The following is a 21,267-nucleotide window of genomic DNA, read 5'->3' as shown; positions in this document are numbered from 1 at the left end:
TTCCACAAAGATTTTAATGCAGTTTGTTGAACACCTACTATGTACTAAGTACTTTACTTTCAGTCATTGTTTCATTTTGTGGAACCTGAGAAAGAAGCTACCTACCAAGAAGGGCCACAGCCATTTCTACACAGGGGCCTCTCCTGCAAACTGCACTGAACTGCCCACCTGCTCTGTTTTTACCATCTGAGCCAGCCCTTATAAAGGGGTTCCTGGAATCCTATTTCAACCAATAGGACTGAGGCTTTCCCTGTCCAATTGGAGTTATGCAGCTATATCCTCCATCCGCATTTTTACCAACCAATCAGAGTGTCTTCATTCTGACCAATCAAACTGCAAGGATTTGGAGTCCTAATTTGCATGATGATGGGCCAATCAGGGACCAGGAGTGGGGCTTTCTCTCTATATAAGTCACCTTCCCTTCTGGCTCAAAGAGTGCATACTCCCTTTCCAGCTGAGACTGAAGACTGTGTTTCCCTGATGAAGCTGAAACACCAAAGATGTCTCAATGGACCAGAGCAGAGCATAGCTGGAGAGGAGCCTTATCCCAGGGCTGCCTCTTAGCCTACTGTTTCACAATTGAGCTGATTGCACTGAATAAAGTTTACTTCTTCACCACACCCCTAATTGGGGATTCCTTTTGGTGTTGAACTAGCACCAATGACCATCATTTGACAATTTAATACTAATGATTCTCTTGCAAGGAACTTACAACCTAACAAGATAAGGGAGTTTCTGGCAAGGGAATTGTTTTATCCACACACATTTCCCTGAGGACAAAATTGAGTATAAGTAACTTGCTTATCCAAGTATCTTGCTAAAACAAGAACATTGTTATCTTCCCTAAGAGGATGCCGCCAAATCTCATTAAATCGCCTTGCCCATCAGAGTTACTGTTTCTCCCAAGGGGCTCTCTGACCTACACTTCCATGGTGTTCTGTGGTAGACAGCTCATTGCTCAGAAAGTTATTTGTAATAATAGAATTCTGAGAGTGGTTTTTTTTATTGTTATAAACGCTTTTCAACATGGGACATATATGAAGAAATTATATCCAATACCCATGTAGCCACCACCCAGCTTAGAATAACAAAAAATTGTCAATAGAATTGCAACTACTTTTATGTACTTCCCCAGTCACAACCTCCACCCCTACCCTCACCATCTCCAGGTAACCTGTGTTGTCCATTAGTAATTTATTTATACATTTGTGGCATATGCATATGTTTTTAAATAATAAACTGTTTTTTATTTATTTTAAGGTTATACATTGGGTCTCATAATGCTTTTTTCCCTGAAGGTATAATTTGCCTGGTATTACCATTGATATGTCAACATTCTTTGCTTTTTGTTGGCCTGCTAGATAATTTGTAAACTTCCTATGTCCTGTGATTGAGAAGTAGCTCTTGGAAACAGCACATAGCTGTTTGACCATCTCTAATTTTTTTAACTGGAGAGTTTGGTACATTTATATTTATTGTTATTATTGATCCATCTGAACTTATTTTTAACATTTTATTTTATACTTCCCATTTGTTTTCTATGTCCATGCTTCTTTTTAATCCCTCTTGTTTTACATCTTTTGGATTTATTTTTTTGTTTGTTTATTTATTTCACCTTAAAATGGGGAGAAGAAGGAACTTGTTAACCTAACTAAAGCTGACTCATGCATTCCTTTGGCAGCAGAGCTTGTATAGCTGGCTCACTTACTGATGGTGGAGCCTTCAAGAATCCTGGTATTTTACAAAGGTTTCAGCTCCATTTCTCAGCATAATGATCATATTTTGTGTGCCACAGGCATGCATTTCCTACTCTCAAGACTCCCAGTCCCTTCTGAGTAAATATGGAGGTCAGTGCCAGATCCTTCCGTCTCTCTTCTCCATGGAGCTACTGTCAGCCTCTGGGCAGGTTCCTATTTCAGCTCCAGCTCTGGGAGGGAAGGACTTACCCTGTGCTGAGAGGCAGCCCCTGTCCCTCTGCAGCCATTGCTGAAACCTTTGGGCCTCTGTCACTGCCTTTCTATGTTCTCAGTTCCCTATCTGCTCAGACCATGGGCCTCCTCAGGATGGATGTCTTTCAATGTCATGGTCTCCAGAGGGAGGTGTGAGCCAGCCTGGGAAACCTTTGGCTCTCTTCTCATCCCCCAGACCCAGTCCTGAGCAGGCCGCTCTGCTTGCTGTCACTGCAGCTGCCATGGACTTGCCTCCTGGATTCTGAGATGACACCAGTTCTCTCTGCTCCTGAGCCCCAGCCACGGCAGCCACACCAGCCACATCCTCCATCAGCCCTCAGACTCCTCTCCTCCGCCCGCCCTAAAGTGTCTGTGTGGACAAATGCTTTGATGTCACCTGTGCTCTCCACTCTTGGCCTGGGAGGACGTCACCTGGGGACATCAAATAACCTTTTCTCACTCACAGCCACCATTTTTCAGTGGCTTTGAACAGCTTATTTTGGAACTCAGGGCACCCTCTCCCCAGCACACACATACTCATACACACTTGCACACACAACGAGATATCACTTCACACATTAGAATGGCTATTCTATATAATAAAAGCCTAATGTGCTAAGTGTCCAGTCGTCTGATCGTCTTGTTGGCCATTCAACCAAGCAAAGCGTAATATGCTAATAATATGCTAAGGCTGCTCAACTGCTCACTATGATGTGCACTAACCACCAGGAGGCAGATGCTCCAACCAGTAGGTTACCTTGCTGCTGGGGTGCAGCCGATCGGGACTGAGTGGACATGCCCTGGAGCCCTCTCTCAGTCGCTCCCCAGCTGGCCAACCCCCTGCATCCCTCCCCAGCCCTGATCATGCACCAGTGGGGTCTCTCAGCCTGGCCTGCGCCCTCTCACAATCTGGGACCCCTTGGGGGATGTTGGAGAGCCGGTTTCGGCCCGATCCCGCAGGCCAGGACAAGGGACCCTACTGGTGTATGACTTCATGCACTGGGCCTCTAGTAATAATAATAATAATAACAAGTGTTAATGAAGATGTAGTAGAACTGTTCCCTCATTGGTGAGAATGTAAAATGGTGCAGCCACTTTGGAAAAGAGTTTAACACCTTTTCAAATTGTTTTGGCAATTTGAGTTTAATTCAAAAAGTTAAATATAGAGTTTTCATTTAAGCCAGCAATACTACTTCTAGGTATAAACCCAAAGAATTGAAAACATATATCCACACACACATGAAACAAAAGCAACCAAAAACTTGTACATGAATATTTATACTAGCCTTACTCAAAATACTCAAATGAAAAAAATAAACCAACTGATGAATGGATAAACAAAATCTTGCCTACCCATAAAATGGAATATATATCTATATCTATCTATCTATCTATATAGATAGATAGATAGATAGATAGATAGATAGATAGATATAGATATATATATGGCTAAGAGACCGTCCGATCATCCGACTGGTAGCTATGATGTGCACTGACCACCAGGGATACTCAATGCAGGAGCTGCTGAGCTGCGATGACTTGGCAGTGGCAGTTCTCGGGTGATGCACTCCGGAACCAGAGAGGAGGGAGCCCAATTCCGAGTGTGCCACCTGAGAACCACCCTCTCACAATCTGGGACCCCTCGGGGGATGTCAGAGAGCTGGTTTCAGCCCAATCCCCTCAGGCCAGTCCGAGGGACCCCACCTGCTGGAGGGACCCCACTCACTCCACAGATGCCCTTCAAGCCACGGAACCACCCCAGATGCAGCCAGCCAGGGAGGCACCATGGGAGGTTGGCTCCAGGGTGTGTCCCGTCCATCTCGCCCAGTCCTGCCCCGCCGGCCACCTTCTAATTAATTTCCTTTCAATGTGCACGAATCCGTGCACCAGGCCACTAGTTTGCCGTAAAAGGAATAAAGTACTGATTCATGAACCTTGGAAGTATTATGCTGTGAAAGAGGCCAGTCACAAAAGGCCACATAATTCATAACTCAAATTACCTAAGACGCCCAGAGTGAGCAAATCCACAGAGAGAGACAGTGGGTCAGTGGCTGCCAGAGGCAGGACAAGGGCTGGGGCTTCTTTCTGGTGCAGTGAAAATGCTCTGGAACTAGATAGTAGTGATGGCTGCACTTCTCTGGAAGTAACTGCTGAGCTGTAATCTCCAAAAGGGTGAGTTTTATGGTATGTCCATTGCACTTCAATAAAGCTGTTATTTAAAAATGATTGGAGCCCTGACCGGTTTGGCTCAGTGGATAGAGCGTCGGCCTGTAGACTGAAGGGTCCCAGGTTCGATTCCAGTCAAGGGCATGTACCTTGGTTGTGGGTACATCCCCAGTAGCGGGTGTGCAGGAGGCAGCTGATCAATGTTCTCTCTCATAGATGTTTCTAACTCTCTATCCCTCTCCCTTCCTCTCTGTAAAAAAAAAAAAAATCAATAAAATATATTTTAAAAAACTGTGATAATAAGTAAATGATATTTTAAAAAATAAAATAAAATAAAAATGATTGGACATAGCCCTGGCCGGTTGCTCAGTGGTTAGAGCATTGGCCTGAGCACCAAAGGGTCAAGGATTGCAGGTTCGTTCCCTAGCCCTGGTTGGGGTGCATGTGGGAGGCAACCAATTGATGTGTCTCTCTCACATTGATGTTTCTCTTTCTCTCTCCCCACGTCCCTCCCTCCCTCCCATTCTATCTAAAAGCAAAGAAAACTATCCTCAGGTGAGAATTAACAAAAATAAATAAATAAATAAAAATGACTGGACATAATCATAGTTAAGAATAATAGTTTTTAAAGATTCTATGTTAAAATCTAAATTAATCAAGAATGTAACCCATATTAGGATGCAAAATATTCATCTTTCCTATCTGGGACTTAATAAATAAATATTGTCTGATGCTGCAAATAGAAAAGTAGATAGAAATATGTTACCTAGAGTCATGCATGCCCCTTCTGATAGAACTGAAAATAGAAACAGTCCCAAGCAATGGCCTCTGGGCAGTAGCATGCTAATGGCTGGTGTGTGTATGACTGTGACTCTTGGCCTTAGGCCCTTCTGCACTATTTGTTTGTTACCAAATAAATAGCATATTTTTTAACCAAATGTTTTTAATACAAGAGAGTGAAGTAGAATTATAATGATCGCTGCAAAGTTTTTCAAGAAATGTATTAAGAAACCAAGTTGTAAGAGAGAACACATAGTACAGTGCCTTTTTAAACAAAAAAGGTAGAAGAAATTATGACAGCAATATCTTTGCGTGTGCCTGGGGTTGTCTAGAAACATATGCAGAATGATTGGTGGTGATTTCCCGGAGTGGTGCTCACAGGACAGCACGCCTTGCCAGGCCAGGAACAGGCAGGCGTGTTCATTTACACCTCTAAGCTTCCAGACTTTTCTCCACAATGACTGTTTATTTTTATGATTTTAATAGTTAAATCAACGATAAAAACAACTGTTGCAGTATTTTCAAATTCATCTTGATTTTTCTATTGCCTTGACAATGCTCATGCTCTGGTTAGTTAGAAAGGTAAACTTGAAAATAACTTAGAGGCAGGGAATAAAATCTTTAGAAGGTAAGTCATAAATGAAGAGAGAAAGACAAAGGGATTGTTTTTTAAAAAGACGGGGGAGAGTGTGGGGGAAAACAGAACAAGCTCCTTGTCTTTGACCTAAATTACACATGAGGTTTGGGCACCTGCCCTCAGGCCCCATCCCTCCAAAAATCTACCTAGAACCAACACCAAAGAACAGGGAACATGTCCTCCAAGCCGGCAGAATACTCAGCCAGAGAATCAGTAAACAGGGCCCATCCAATCACCCAGAGGCAGAGGAAATACAGTCCCTGGCAGACAAAAACAGACAAAGCCAATAAGCTAGCAAAGGAAGTAGAAGAAAGATCCAACTTTTGTTAGAGTTCCATACAGATTTTACAGGCTTGAAAGGGGAACTTTTTTATTATTCATTTCTTACGTGAAAGATCCAGGTAGACAGAGGTCAAATTTTACATGAACCCATGAATTTCTTAATAAAGAGCTTAGAAATGTATGACTATTTCTCTTGTTCGAGTCAACCAAAGAGTTCAGATTGATTAACTATGTCTTTTTGTCACCACTTGATGGCAACATAACCTGCAGGGGTGGTGAGGACTTTATGGATCCAGATACACTTCCCTAGAAATTCCCAGGAGCAGGACAATGCTTTCAGACTCCCCCAAACGACTGCAATTTCCGCCTTCGCTTTCTCAAGGTTCAAGCAACATTCTTTAGCATTCTCAGGAAGATGGAAAAGATGGCTGCGTCCAGAAGGATTGTAATTCATCTAGCAATGGTAATTGAATTTTTATTCACAAGCCATATGTAGAGAATCACAGTGGAATGCACTTGAATTAGGTTAAACTATATCTGAAATGTCATTTGCAAAATTAGTTTGTAATGTACAATATTCCCCTGACCTGCTATTAAATAGATTTGGGATGATGTATGTCTAAGCAATTTTCCATTAGAAGTTTTTAACTCTTATCATCCACTTAGATTCTCCTTCTGGGAGTCTTTTTCAGGACACTTATCTCCTCCCTAGTTTTAATATGGAGTTTTTCCAAAACAAACACTGTCAAACAATACACAGCAACATAAAAAATGTATATACACAATGTGGTCTTCACAAAACAGTCATTTATTATTGAGAAATTTCTAGTCTTCCCTGGCTGGTGTGGCTCAGTGGTTGAGCGTTGACCTATGAACCAGGAGGTCAGAGTTTGATTCCCTGGTGAAGGCTTATGCCCGGGTTGTGGGCTCAATCCTGGCGGAGACAGCCGATCAATGATTCTCTCTCATCATTGATGTTTCTATCTTTCACTCCCCCTCCCTTCCTCTCTGAAATAAATAAAAAAAAATATTTTTTTTTTTTTAAAAAGAGAAATTACTAGTCTCTCTAGCTTCAAAGCAGACCAAGTCTATAGGAAGCACCCATAGAAACTCAAAATAATGGAAAGAATATTAATGTTATTGTCCCCACTCTTTCACTCACACAACACCCAGACTCATCCACCTCATGGTTATTCTTCCCTTCCTCATGTGATGATGGGGGAAAACCAGATGAGTTCACCTTGGCAGTGCAGGGCCAGGAGGTGAGGGTTCTCATTGCTTGATTTTTCCAGGGTTCCACATTGGCTTCTGAGGAAAGTTGCTAATGGCTTCAGCATTCTTGGCAAAAATGTTTATTTGTAATGGAAATGAGCCAAATAGAGATGTAGAAAGAGGAAAGTCTAAAATACATTGTACTTTGCCTCATAAATCCTCAAGTCCTCTTGATTAAGGCATCTGATTAATGGAACATTATCTTATCAATAGGCCAACAGGACTACTTTTAATATTGAACAAGGAATGTCATATTGAGAAATGGGAAACTTGCTGATGGGTTTTCTATAACAACTATTGTTATATAATTATTAATAGTGCTTTTATTGTTTAATTTATATCATTATTATCATTTTCTGGGTCTATTTCAGGTTATCCTAAAAGTCTTCAAATTCTCATTCAGCTTAATGACTTTTTATGATTAATAAGGTTTGATCATGACCACAAATTCAACTTAGACTAAAACAGTCTCCTGTCAGACACAATATTATGTAAGGATTTATGTTTTACGGATACTTCAAAAAGAATCTATGATGGCCAAGTTTGTGATGAAGTCAGATGAACTAAGAACCACTTTGATGTATACTCTGAAGAAATTTGATAGGGATTCACTCCCTCCTGGGAGAAGACGGTGCAGGTGTGGTCTCCACGGTGTGCTGTATGGTCCTGGTGTAGTGGAGAGATTCTGGGGAAACAGAAGGCACTGCTGTGCTCACACCTTGTTTTATAAACGGCATTGTTCTTATAGTTGATACCTGGGTGTGGTTCTATGATGTGCACAGCTCACGTGGTGTTTGTTCAATCCTAATATATCTGTACAGAGTCAAAAGCCAGGAATTGCTTAACATTTCCACCTGTTCAGCATCTCCCCATTGGTACATTTAGCTCCAAATACGCAATAAACCACCTTAACAATTATTGCCTTTTGTGCAAGGAATTAATGATAATAACTAGACTCTTAACTAGAGTGTTTTTATTTTGGAAGTGTTTACCTTGGATTTCCAACCTAAGCACCTTACTTTGGGATAATTTGAATGTCTTTAGGTCTCTTGTGGACAAGACTTCACCATGGCCCACCCCAGGCCAACCCACCGATGTCCCTGGTCTGGTTTATTGTAATAACTTCCTGGTTGGTCCATCAGCTTCAACACTTAGCCCCTACAGATGGCTCATGAGTATTTCACAGATTTCGAATGTCATTTAACAAGCACTCTTCTGCGGTGTGTACCAGGCCTGACACTGTGAGTGGGCACCGCAATCACCATGGGCTGATTTCCCCAGCAAAAGGGAGCTGAACACCTTGTAGAGACATAAACACTGGTGATTTCTTTCATGCCCCATTGCTGACAAGCTGCAAACAGAAATTTTTCAGAAACCAAAAACATAGAATGCTAGGATTAAAACAGACCAATAAATGATGGGCCACATAAGTTAGTATGGTTGATTCCACAGCGGAGACTGCAAGTACATGGAAGCACCTGGCGATCGATTGAGAGCCCAGTTCCTCAGCCAAGTGCCAGGCCCACGGTTGTCATGGTTTCCCAGCCAGCTGTCACCAGAAGGGATGGCTTACCAGAACCTAATATGTTGTCCCCAGACAATGGCCCATTCAAGGGCAGCTTAAGGAAAACATAATCAGAGGGCTCTGTCTAAAACCCTTCACAATGGGCCTCTTCAAATACTCACAAACACACACGTCGGGGAGCCCTGTGATGAAAACATGCAGACCTCGGAGAGGATTAGAGACGTATGCTGTTTTAATTAGATGACAAATTGTTCGGAAATATGTGCACTTATCTCCTTTCCTCACCCCCACATCTATCAGCAAGTCCTATGGATGGATTCCTAAATAGAATCGTTCAAGAATTCCACTCCTGACTCAAGTAACTGGCGGGGGGGGGGACGGAGGAGGGGGCCAATTCTGAATAAGAAAAAGATAAAAATTAGAAGAAGAGGAGAGAGGCCCTGTAGTACGGACGGTGGGTGTCTGCACCCTGCTGAGGGCTGTGGAGCACCAGGTCCTGGTTTCCAAACGTCAGCCTCACACGCCAGGCTGGCTGGATAGGGATCCTGAGTGTGGGCAACGTAGGCCCAGGCCGCCTCCCTCAGGGTCCTCAGTCACCATCTTCAGGGGCAGAACACTTGCATTTCAATGGGCATTTAGGTTCCCCGAGTTAGGGCCTGTCTAATTTTACAGGGTGGCATCATTACTGTTACTATGATTAATAATATACTATTAATCATGAGCGATTTCCATTGTTGATATTAATTACATTAATAACATTGATATTTATTAAGAACTTACCATGTGCATTATTAGCTCATTAAAGTCCCTTCCCAACCCTATGAACTAAATACAATTTACAGGCTAAGAGAGGTGAAGTGGCCAGTTTTTAAGGTAAGTATGATGAGTTCACCTCTAAAGTTGACTCTGAAGATCAACTTGATGGGCTTTTCCCTTAAAGCCAACCTGCCAGCCTTGATTACGGCTGATGTTCTGGTCTATTAAGAAGCCGTCTTCCTCGGGAGCAGCTTGCCTTCCCTGGCAGGTTCCCTGGGCAGCAGCAGTCCTTTCCCTGCAAAGGGCCCTTCAGCAGAATCGCTATGGCAACAGCAGGTCATCATGGCTGAAGGATTCCGACTCAAGACATCTCGCATCTTACGTTAATCCCACAGATGGCGGCTTCTTCCCCTTTGACGTCTGGGCTTTGCACTTGGTGAAGCAGCACATTGGGTAAAATAACAGACAGCTCCTTGTGAGTTGTCATTGCCCAGGTCTACTTGGTCTCCTTTTATCAATCTAGAAAGTCCCTTTTCCAAAGCTCCAGGACTGAACAAAGCTCCGGATTCTGCAAGAAGCAGTGACACCCCTGTGGGGGTGGGGGGTGTGGGGGGCGGGGTAGACAGGACTTTTCCCCCAAAGGACATATTGAGATGTCTGGAGACATTTGTGGCTGTCAGGACTGGTGTGGGTGCTGCTGACATCTGGTGGGTGGAGGCCGGGGTGCTGGACATACTGTCAGTGCAGAACACCCGGTAACAGAGAGTGACCCGCCCCACAGGGCAGCAGAGCCCAGGGTGAGGCACCCCGCTCTCCACACAGGTCCCCTCTGCAGCCATCACCCTGACAATGTGACACCCACCTCAGGTGTTATCGCTGGGTTCCAGGTGGGTGTTTGGAGTGTGCGCCTTTGCCTCTTTGGAACCCTTTGTAACTGCAAGCCCACACCGGTCCAGAATATAAATTGGTGTTGGGTAAATGTAAAGTGTTTTAATAAATACTGTTCTGCTATGTGTACCTCTAGTGCCAATGAGATGATGAAGAAACCAATCCACTGATAAGTTAACAGTCCTCTCAAGGTATAACACAGAAGTTGTATCAGGGTGAAAATGTCAGTATTCTATCCAAAGATAGGAGTTGGATGCCCTCTATGAGGCATCTTTATTTATTTTTTTTAAAGTAACCTAAAGGATTATTATTAAAACTAGAGGCCCAGTGCATGGATTTGTGCACCAGTTGGTATCCCTCAGCCTGGATTGCACCCTCTCCCAACCCAGGACCCCCTGGGGGATGTAGCAGTGCCGAAGCGGCAGGCGGCCAGGGAGAAGCCCAAGCGAGGCTCAGTGCTCCGCGCTCGCTGCTCCTAACCACTCGCTGCTCACTCCTTACCGCTCTCGCCACCGCCACTGCACTAGCCAACAGGGAGCCCGGCTTCTGGCTGAACAGCGCTCCTGCTGTGGGAACACACTGGCCACCAGAGGGCAGCTCCTGCATTCAGCGTTTGCCCCCTGGTGGTCAGTGCGCATCATAGCAACCGGTCATTCCAGTTGTGCCTGTCGTTCCTTTGTAATGGTCACTTAGGCCTTTATATATATAGATAGATGAGCAAAAATGAATCTTAGTGATAGGAAACAGCAAGCACGGTCAAGGATTCCATCAGTAAGCAGGAGGAGGCCTCTGCGCAGGCCTCATGGGCCTGCTCATGACTTCCACAGCCAGAATCTGCACACTGTGCCCAAACTGGGGGCTAAAGGTAAACCCAGTGGCCCTGTCCCCAGGGAGTGCACTGTCCCATTAGGCATCAAAGGATGGTAAATGCCGTCCCCGAAGCACAGAGCTGTGTGGCTGGTGTGAGGTCGCCCGACCTAACCTGGCCTCCCTAACCAGGAGCCAAGGCAGATGCAGGCAGTGGGAGGAGGCTGCTGCCTCACTCCGGGCAGGACCTGTGCTGGACCAGACAGTACACAGATGGCCTGGTGAGCAGTGCCCAAAGCTTGGGTATGTCTTGAAGTCATAGTCATTATGGGTTTAGCTAATCTGAGTACAGAATCCTTGAAAGAGGGGGGATTCCTTCCCAGTAAGAGCAGGCTCCCCCAAAATGTGAGGCCATCCCCCAGGGTGACTGTTGTGCACTCTGCCACCAGGGCCAGCTGCCTCCCTCCTTACAGTTCTGGCCACTCACCTTCCCTGGACAGCCGGAAGTGAACGAAACTGCCATCTGCGCTGTGTGCCACCATCAAGGCAATGGGCCCACGTGGTGACATAAACAAGAGTGAACAAGAGGAGTGAACACGACAGTTAAGGGTCACTTCAGATGGCGGCTACAAACTTGGGCTCAGATACCAGGTGGGTCCTGGAACCCCTGCTTATTTGGGCTGTGACTTTTGGTAACGTATCTGACCCTGTTTTACTCATTTGTGAAGCTTGTTTTGAAGATTAAATAAAACCACACTTGCAGATGACCAAGCACACAGCCGCATACCCACTGAGCATGGCATCAGCATGGGCAGCTACAAGCATCCCCACAGGGGCCACTACCTTTATCATTATTATCATCATTGAAGAATAAAGGGACTGTGCTAGCTGGGACCCTTCCATGGAATTTGGAACCCGATGACATAGCAGATTAAGCCACAAAAGGAATGTTCCGGCTTCTTGTCATCGTGAGCCATGGTTGAGGGGACTTGGCTCAGCTGAATCCAGCCACCAAAACCACCTGTCCAATTCTCTTTTGTTCCACTTATCACCTCATCTCTTGGTCTCTGCGGAAAGCAATTCTTTTATACTCAGATAGCCTTTCTCTATTTTAAAAGGAAATGGCTTCTAAGAACCTCAGAATTCTATCTTCAATGAGCACAACACATGCACAGAATGAGGCGCTTCTCCCTCTCCCACAGGCCCAGAGGAAGGGCGGGGGAGGGGGGCAGGAAAGAGTGCCAGAGTGGAAGAGGCCACACCCCCTGCTCCGGGGCCTCTGGGGCACAGGCACCACCTTTGCAACCCCGCTGGAGTAGCCAGACTGTGGGGGAAGAATGGCTCCCCAAAGGAATAGGGTGGCAGCGTGGTGATGGTCCCAAAAAAAAGCCCGTTTTGTGAAGGACACAAACCAGCCTAAAAACAGAGTGAGGTGATGAGCACCCAAAGCGCAGAGTGCCAAGGCTCTGAGGGTCTTCTGGAAGAAAGGATAGAAACTCACCCCATTACCACCCTAGGGCATCTGCCGCCCAACGTCACAGCTTAATTTGATAATGATGGGAGCTCTGGAACCTGCTAATGTTATTCCAGAGAAAGCCTTACAGTCGTAACCATCTGGACAGCAAGGTCCTGCCATCCATTTCCCAGACATGCAATTTTCAACCTTTTCCATCTCATGGCACATGTAACTAATAACTAAATTTTTACAGCACACCAAAAAATATATTTTTTGCTAATCTCACACAAAAAAAAATAGGTATAATTTTGCCTGGCAGGCATGGCTCAGTGGTTGAGCATCCACCAATGAACCAGAAGGCCAAGGTTCAATTCCATCAGGGCACATGCCAAGGTTGTGGCTTTGATCCCCAGTGGGGGGTGTGCAGGAGGCAGCTGATCAATTATTCTCTCTCATCATTGATGTTTCTCTCTCTCTCTCCCTCTCCCTTCCTCTCTGAAATAAATAAAAATATTTTTAAAAATAGGTATAATTTTGCCCTAACTGGTTTTGCTCAGTGGATAGAGCATCGGCCTGCAGACTAAAAGGTCCCAGGTTCGATTCCGGGCAGGGGCATGTACCTTGGTTGAGGGCACATCCCCAGTAGGAGGTGTGCAGAAGGTGGCTGATCGATGTTTCTCTCTCATCGATGTTTCTGACTCTCTGTCCCTCTCTCTTCCTCTCTGTAAAAAATTAATAAAATATATATTTTAAAAAAATAGGTATAATTTTGATTCATTCACACCAGACAATTATTGTTGTGTGGCTTTTGTCATTTCTTTTTTAATTTGGCAATCTAAGGGAACAGACATCAGTGCCCCTGACCAATCAGTCAGGTGTTGCCTGTTTTAAAAATTCTGCAACACAGCCCGGCCAAGGTGGCTGAGTGGTTGAGTGTCGACTTATGAACCAGGAGGTCACGGTTCAATTCCCAATCAGGGCACATGCCCAGGGTTTCAGGCTTGATCCCCAATCGTTCAGGAGGCAACCGATCAATTATTCTCTCTCATCATTGATGTTTCTATCTCTCCCTCTCCCTTCCTCTCTGAAATCAATAAGGATATATTTTTAAAAATAAAATAAATACATAAATTCTGCGGCACACAGTTGAAAATCTCTGCCCTGGAGAACACTTCCTAAATGCTTTTAGCAGCAGGCCTCCTCTGCGGTCCCCATGCCTTCAACCCGTTGTTGTTTATGTAGAAACCCTGCTCTTATTCTCAGGATACACAGCCTTTTAATGCTAAAAAAAATCCATCTTCTCTTCCCAAGGGCTGCGGTTGCACATGAAAAGCTCTTTAGCTCTCCCAACTACTACCTCTACTATCCATTCCAAGAGTCTATTTTTGAGCTCACATCCAAGTTTGACTCTCTGTTCTGAGCTCTACTTACTCCGTTGTAGGAATGTGGCTGCCTGGCCTGAAAGGTGAGGGAGACAGAGAGCACCTGGGAAAGCCTGTAGCCCTGTCGCTCGGGAGTGGGCCGGTGCCGAGTGAGGGGGCGCTGGCCTCCGACGCCGCCAGGCTGGCTAAGTCCAGGCTGGTCACGGGGCTTGGGACAGACCCACAGGCTGTGACACCTGAAGCTTACAGGTGGGCCCTCTGAAAAAAGAATACAAGGTTACGAACACCAAATCGGGCACAGGGCTTAGAAAGGCGTTCATAAATGGAAGGGCCCTAAAGTTTCATTTGCTTGTTGGTACATCCATCCGTGTGTGTGGTTTTGGGGCCAAGTCACATGAGCCTCCGTGTTTCATCTAGAAAGTGGAGATGCTGACATTTTCCTCCCAGGGTGTTTCAAGTATTCAATGTGGTCATGCCCAATATTTGGAACAGAGTCAGGTGGAAAGTAACATAACAAATACGAAGGAAGCGTGAGGTAGGCTACCCCAGGCTAACACAGCTCACGCAGAGAAGAAATACATGAAATGGAAGTTGTATCAATGTTGGAAGAAACAAAACAACAATAGCAGGAGGGAAGGAGTAACTAAGCACAGGATAGAGGAGCAAGAATTGGGGCGTTTGGTCAGCTGAACGTTCTCTAAGGATGACCAAAAACGTGAGGGGTGAACAGGCCCAGAAAATGACCGACCCATTTATTCTGTCTCCTGTGATTCAAGTTCCCATGGTTCCGACAGCCCTGGCTGTGCTCAGCTGCCCGGAGCATTTCAGGCCCTTTCAACCTGCAGACCCACAGGCAGCAACCAAACTGAAATGACACCATGACAGGCCACCAGTAAACTCTGAATTTAGAACTAGGAAAATGGATTAAAACAGCGTGTAGCAGAGGTTGCCCCTGGTCAGGAAGGAGCCTAGGGAAGCCCAGGTGAAGAGGGACAGGCGAGAGGACGATGCCTGCTGACCAGACGCTCAGCCAGGAGGGCAGAGAGCAGCCCGGAGGCTCCGTCTCCAAGGGCCCAGCTCCATCCACTCAGGGGGAGGATCTTCCATGGTCTTTAACACCATCCTGTAACCTGCCAGGAAGCAGCCCCTTTCAGAGAGGAGATCCAACGAGGCGTCCGGTCCACACCAGGCTCTTTGCCACTGCTGCTGAAGCATCTAGAATTGGGTGGAACTAGGAAAGTGCAGTCTTAGGATCTCTAAAGGAATGCCATCGAAGTTAAGATTGTTTAGGATACACATGGGAAGGAAGTAATTGCATGAAAAATTATAAATTCCCAGTAAATCTGTAAATTTGTACCATAAAACCATAATACATAAAATTATAATTTCCCACCACCCTTCCCTTAGCAATATAAAAGTGAACACTTGTAATATCTTTTCTCAAATTACTTTTGCATTTAAGACTTCCATTCACACTCACAGGCCTGTGCAAGCTGAGGTGACTTTCTGAGGGAGCTCAATTTTCACTGTCACAGATGCTATAAACTCCCAATCATAACATCATGAGGACCTTACGTTTCTGAATAGTGTTTTTGTTTGTTTCTTGCTATGGAGGAAAACTATAGAGTGACACTGCTTTCTATGTTGTATTTGTAGGCCTCCTCTAAGCAAAAATACTAACCATACTACATATATATCTGAGAAAATTTTTCTTTACAAAAATATTGCTTTTTAAGGTGCAAGAAAATGCATTGCCACCTGCATTATCCTGCATAGAATGAGAGTCTAAATGCCCATCTGTGCCCCTGCCCCTCCATGTAATGACATTAAGAGAAAATTGCATGAGGCAATTAAGTCAGAATATTTTTAAATATTTCTGTTAGACAGTGATGGGGAAAATCTAAATCCGGTCTGAAACATATTATTATACAACGCCAGCAATTAACTCACAGATAAGTGAAGTTCTTAGAAAAAGTATTAAATTGTATTAGTTTACTTTAGAAATGCAAACAGTTTTTTTGAATCTCAAGACAGATGTTTACATTTTGGCACACAACTCCCTGGCAGCCAAGTCTCTGTTCATATTCCCTAAACCAGGACACAGCACTAACAGGTGACCCACATTCTCAGAACCATTTCCTCACTTATTTATGTATCTCCTCTTCCGGGAAAAGAATATTTTGCAGTGGCTCACTGTAAAACAATTATATAATAAGATAGCAAAATAAAATTTTAAAGGAAAAACAATGATAAAATAAATGCATCACTTTTTCCCTTGCCTCTCTGAATTTATTATTAGCTCTCCAAGGGTAAGATCATGTAAAAATGGTAATAGAATTATTTTCAAGGTAACTATAAATTAAGTCAAACTGTATGACATCTCCCCAACTAAGAATACAGAAACTTGTTTTGAGATAAATGCCATGTTAGTAAAAAAATAAAATCAATTAATCAACTCAAAAAATATAATTCTGCTAAATAATCCAGAGGCCCATCAACTGATGAATGCTAGGTCACACACTGGGTAAGGATGGAGATACCCTTTGTGGATGAAAAGGGGATTCTACACAATGTAAGCTCACAGGGTGGTCTGATCATAAATTCCTAACTGGGTAGGTCACAGCCCAGGCGTACAACTTCTATAGGAAAAGGCTTATCTTTGCTTTAAGCAAGCCTTGTCCATTGTTTCTGTGCATCTAGGTTAACACACCTTGGAATTGCCTTTTTTCAGACCCTTCAGAAGTCCAAACCACCCTCAAGAGAGCTCACAATCCTGTTGACTATCCTGTCACCCAATCCCCTTGCTTTCTCCAGCCTCCTTTAAACTCCCACGGTGGACCGGGTGTACATTCAGAGGACAGGGGATGGGAGAGGAACCTCCCATTATCCAGGGCCAGCTGGAGGGTCAACCGCAGTCAGCTCCTCTCCATGACCTCCTCCAGCACAGACCTTTGACCCGACAACTGCTTTACAGATAAATTTACAGGTGTGTAGAATGACATAGGTGTGAGGTATTTCAACATGATGTGTTATAAAAGTTAGGAAATAACCCAAAAGTCTCTGACTATGGGACCAGGCAAATAAATTACACTACATTCACAACATAAAATTCTATTCAGATGTTGAGAAATGAAAGTATTCCTCAAGGACTAATATGGTGCTGAGCGTAAGAAAACAATGTATGGAACAGCTTATAAACTTGATATTACATCCATAAACATAATGTCACATATGTCACAATGCGGAAGGGTTAAAAGAAGGGAGAAAATATATGTTATATATAATATAAATATATAATACATATATTCTTTTTTAGTGCATACAGGAGCAAACACATAGTCATGACATAATATATTTCTGGAAGGATAAGCCAGAAACTGCCAACACAGTTGCCCTGGGAGGACTCAGGCTGGGAACAGGTGAGAGATTGCCCCAGGCTCCGAGAGCCCATGAGCACCAAGCTAGCACTATGGGCGGACACACTCTTTGCCAATGTTACCTTCTAGGGTCCTGTAGTCTATGACTCAGACCACATGTTAGGCAGGCTTTCCAAATGATGAGTTATAAAAATACTTTGAACCATTTCTCAACATTTTCAGTATTTAAATCATCTCCCAAACCTTTCTACCTCCTGCAGTTAGTTAATTCTTTGAATCATTAGCACTGAATGTCATAGAAATGATCCTGCAATATTGATTGTTGATTTTATGTTTTTAAAAATATTTGGTCAGGTTTATGTGGGATAAAATGGGGAGGTAAAGAAAAAAGATGGGCCCTAACCGGTTTGGCTCAGTGGATAGAGTGTCAGCCTGCAGACTGAAAGGTCCCAGGTTCGATTCTGGCCAAGGGCATGTGCCTTGGTTGCAGGCACATCTCCAGTAGGAGATGTGCAGGAGGCAGCTGATCGATGTTTCTCTCTCATCGATGTTTCTAACTCTTTATTCCTCTCCCTTTCTCTCTGTAAAAAATCAATAAAAAAATATTTTTTTTAAAAAAAGAAAAAAGATGGCCTGCGGGGCCTCTGACCTCACCTCCAGCCCGCCTCCTCAGCAACACGCCCACCAAGAGCTTGCTTATCTCCTGACCGTTCCTCCATCCTTGTGAAATCAGATCAGGGAAGATCCGAAACCCATTTATCCAACATGAAAATAGTTGATAGCTTCCATTTCCTTTACCTCTCCCAGTGGCATTTGCATTTTATCATGAATCAAAGCTTTAAAATAATAATGTTATAATGTTAGAAGTTCCATCATCGGCCAGTGGAAAATTGATATAATTGGGAAAGCAGGAGAAGACATTTCCAAAGCCTCCTAGTTCTAGCCACATTCTGCCGTAGAATTTGGCTGACCTCAGCTGCACTCTCCTGCCATGAAAATATATACTGCATGGAGAATAGACTGATTTTTTCATAGAAACAGCTATGACTGTGTCTGCCGGGCAGGACGGCAGAGCCACACACCAGTGGGCATCTTGGGTGGATTTCCACAACAGGCTAGAGATATTAAATAACTTTTGTAGAACAACATTTGAGACTTTGCTTTTACCTATATTCTTCATAATAGTCAGCAGAGAAGTGATTGCACCCCACCAAAGAGAGAATAATTCAGCATTTTAAGGAAGTTCAGAGGCAGCATTAGCACAAAATGCCACCATGCCCCAGGGTGTTGGGCACAAAGGTCTTGGAGGCCTTTCATCTTTCAGCTCTTCCTAAAGGCGATTATTTCCTTAACGTTCATAAAGAGTCAGAGACGAAGGGAAAACATATTCTAGCATCTGTGCGATCTATGTTGAACATGAAATTGGACCACAATTCTAAAAGTTGTAAGGAAAAGGGGAGTATGTGTAATTCTAGTTAGTGATGTGAGGAAGTCCATGTTTGTCAAGAAAGTCTGTACACATTCCCAAGTTTTCTTATGAAACAGTGAACGCCTCTGTGATGGGTAAATTTTATCTCTGCTGGATGAGGCTATAGGTACCTGTTGTTAATCAAGTACTGATCTAGGAGCTGCTGTAAAGGTATCTTGTACTCATGACTAATACCTTCCGTCATTCGACCTTACCATTGATAATATGGGTGAGACTCTGCAGTCCCCGGGAAGCCTTCTGAGCAACACCTGAGGAAAGCTGAGGTTTATTGGAGAAGAAGGAATTCTGCCCAAGACTGCAGCTAGAGGTTCAGCCTGTTCTGCTCTGCACACTCCACAATTACCAGCCCCACAGTCCTGTAATCCTTAAAATAAATGTCTTTATTGATGACAGATAGGTCAGTAGATAGGTAGATATCTTCATCTACCTATCTGGTTCTGCAGATATCTCCATCTCTGATTGGTTCTGCAGATACCTCCATCTCTGATTGCTTCTGTTGATACCTCCATCTCTGATTGATTCTACTTTTCCTGAGAACCCTGAGGAATACTCATCCTCATGCTACAATTATAATTGATCCACATGCCACCTCTGACAGTTGTTGCAGGGACAGAAGCTCTTGGAATATATTGAGATAGATTGCCTTTGTGAGTAGATTCTTTGTGGCACTGACTCAGTTTTTCAAGTCATAATCTTAGTGCCCGAAAAAAATTGCCTGAGGGTCTTAAGAAGCAGGAAAGCTTCCAAATGGCCCTTTATCATTCCAGGGTTCACTTCAAGGATCTGATTCATGGTGATGAATACTGTGTGCTTCAGTTAGAACCATGCTGATGGAATTTACATGCTACACACACAGTGCAAGGCACCAGGTGAGCCATGGGATGATGTCCTGAGGTGTAATGGGAGAGTGAACCTAATACTTAATCAGCTTTAACTGCGCTTTTCTGCCAACTTGATTATATATTTGTCTTATTTCCCAATTTCAATCATCGCAGTAAAAGCAAGAAACCCCAGGCTTTGTACAGCATGGGCCCAGGAGCCAAAGAGAGTAGAGAAGAGATGTTTCTGAGATTTCTCCTGGGAGACAAACCAGCAGCCCAAGGTTAATTAATTCCTCATCATTTACGGGAGGTGATTCACTTTACCAAACACTCTAACACCAGGGGCCTCCACTCTCATACCTCACAGAGGTGTACCATTGGCCAGCGGAGCCCACTCAGCTCAGGAGGGATCTACGCCTCAAGGCTCTGACTCAGGCAGTCAGCTCCCAGCTTTGTGGACCCAGCAAATGCTTCTCTCACTTGAAAACCACATCAATTCAATTATCCATGAGCAAAAGCATATAATTTTGCAAGGAGACTGTTCAACCTATTTACAAGAATAAACTTTTCAAACCTCCTCCGGTGCTCATTCACATGAACACTAGGTAATAAGAAGTTGTGATTGTCTTCATTACTCATGTTTAATGATAACGAGGCCCTTCTCATAAAGCCGCCATTCGATGATAATCAGTTAGCCTGGTTGCGGTTATCTCATGCCCTTTAAACTACTAGTATTTACTTCCTTTTATATATAAAAATACACAGACACAGAGCAAACACTTACTTAGTCTTTACTACATACCAGACCCTGTCTGAGCATCTTACACATAGTGTCTCATTTAATTCTCGGGACAGTCCTCGGGATAAGGAGAGAAATATTTTTATCACTGTTTTACAAGGGAACAAACTGGGGTTAAATAACTCGACCAAAGTCACACAGCCAGTGAGTCACAGAGCAAAGATCAAAGCCAGGCTGGCTGGCTCCTTGTCCATGTTTTTTTCTACACTAAACCTCTACTCTACATGTCAGTGACAGAAATTATTCTTACCTGAGTTTCCACGTGTAAATGTGAGCTCCACCTTCCCAGGAAGCCACCGCCGCTCCTGGTGGGCTTAGGGCTCCTGCCTGAATCACCCTTCTGATCATGGTCCTTGTTTCAGATATGACCACACACCGCAGCTGCCCCACCAGACGGAGCCCAGACTTTTGTTTGAAGACTGACTCTCAATGGGGATGGGGAAGCTGCCCCCAGGAAAATGAGAGTCCTGCCAAGAAAGAAACTGCGCTGAGTGCAAAGTGGAAGGAGAGATGTTGACCCTTGTCCTGTCATCCGAGCTGCCAATTCACATTGTAACTGAACAGCCTTCCTTCTGAACTTCCTTTCAATGCTCAGTCACTGTTTCGCTGGTTTCCTTCTCATTGCACCCAGCAAACACTTTGGTCCAGGAGTGGCAGGTTATTAGGAACAACCTTTAAATGGGGGGATTGGCTGATTTGAAGATGGGGCAGTGATTGGCCATCTTGCCATTTTAAAGGTGAACACATGGCTAAAGCACTGTGGTTATGCATTGGCACTGGGAGGATGTACGCTGCAGGGTTGGGGAACATGGGACATTCCCAACGTGGGAGAGTGGTAGGCCCTGCAGGAAAGACGTAAGCTTGCTTCAGAAACAGCCACC

Source organism: Myotis brandtii, unplaced genomic scaffold (assembly GCF_000412655.1).
Source record: "Myotis brandtii unplaced genomic scaffold, ASM41265v1 scaffold154, whole genome shotgun sequence".
Taxonomy (NCBI): Eukaryota; Metazoa; Chordata; class Mammalia; order Chiroptera; family Vespertilionidae; genus Myotis; species Myotis brandtii.
Note: the sequence above shows the minus strand (reverse complement) of the source record.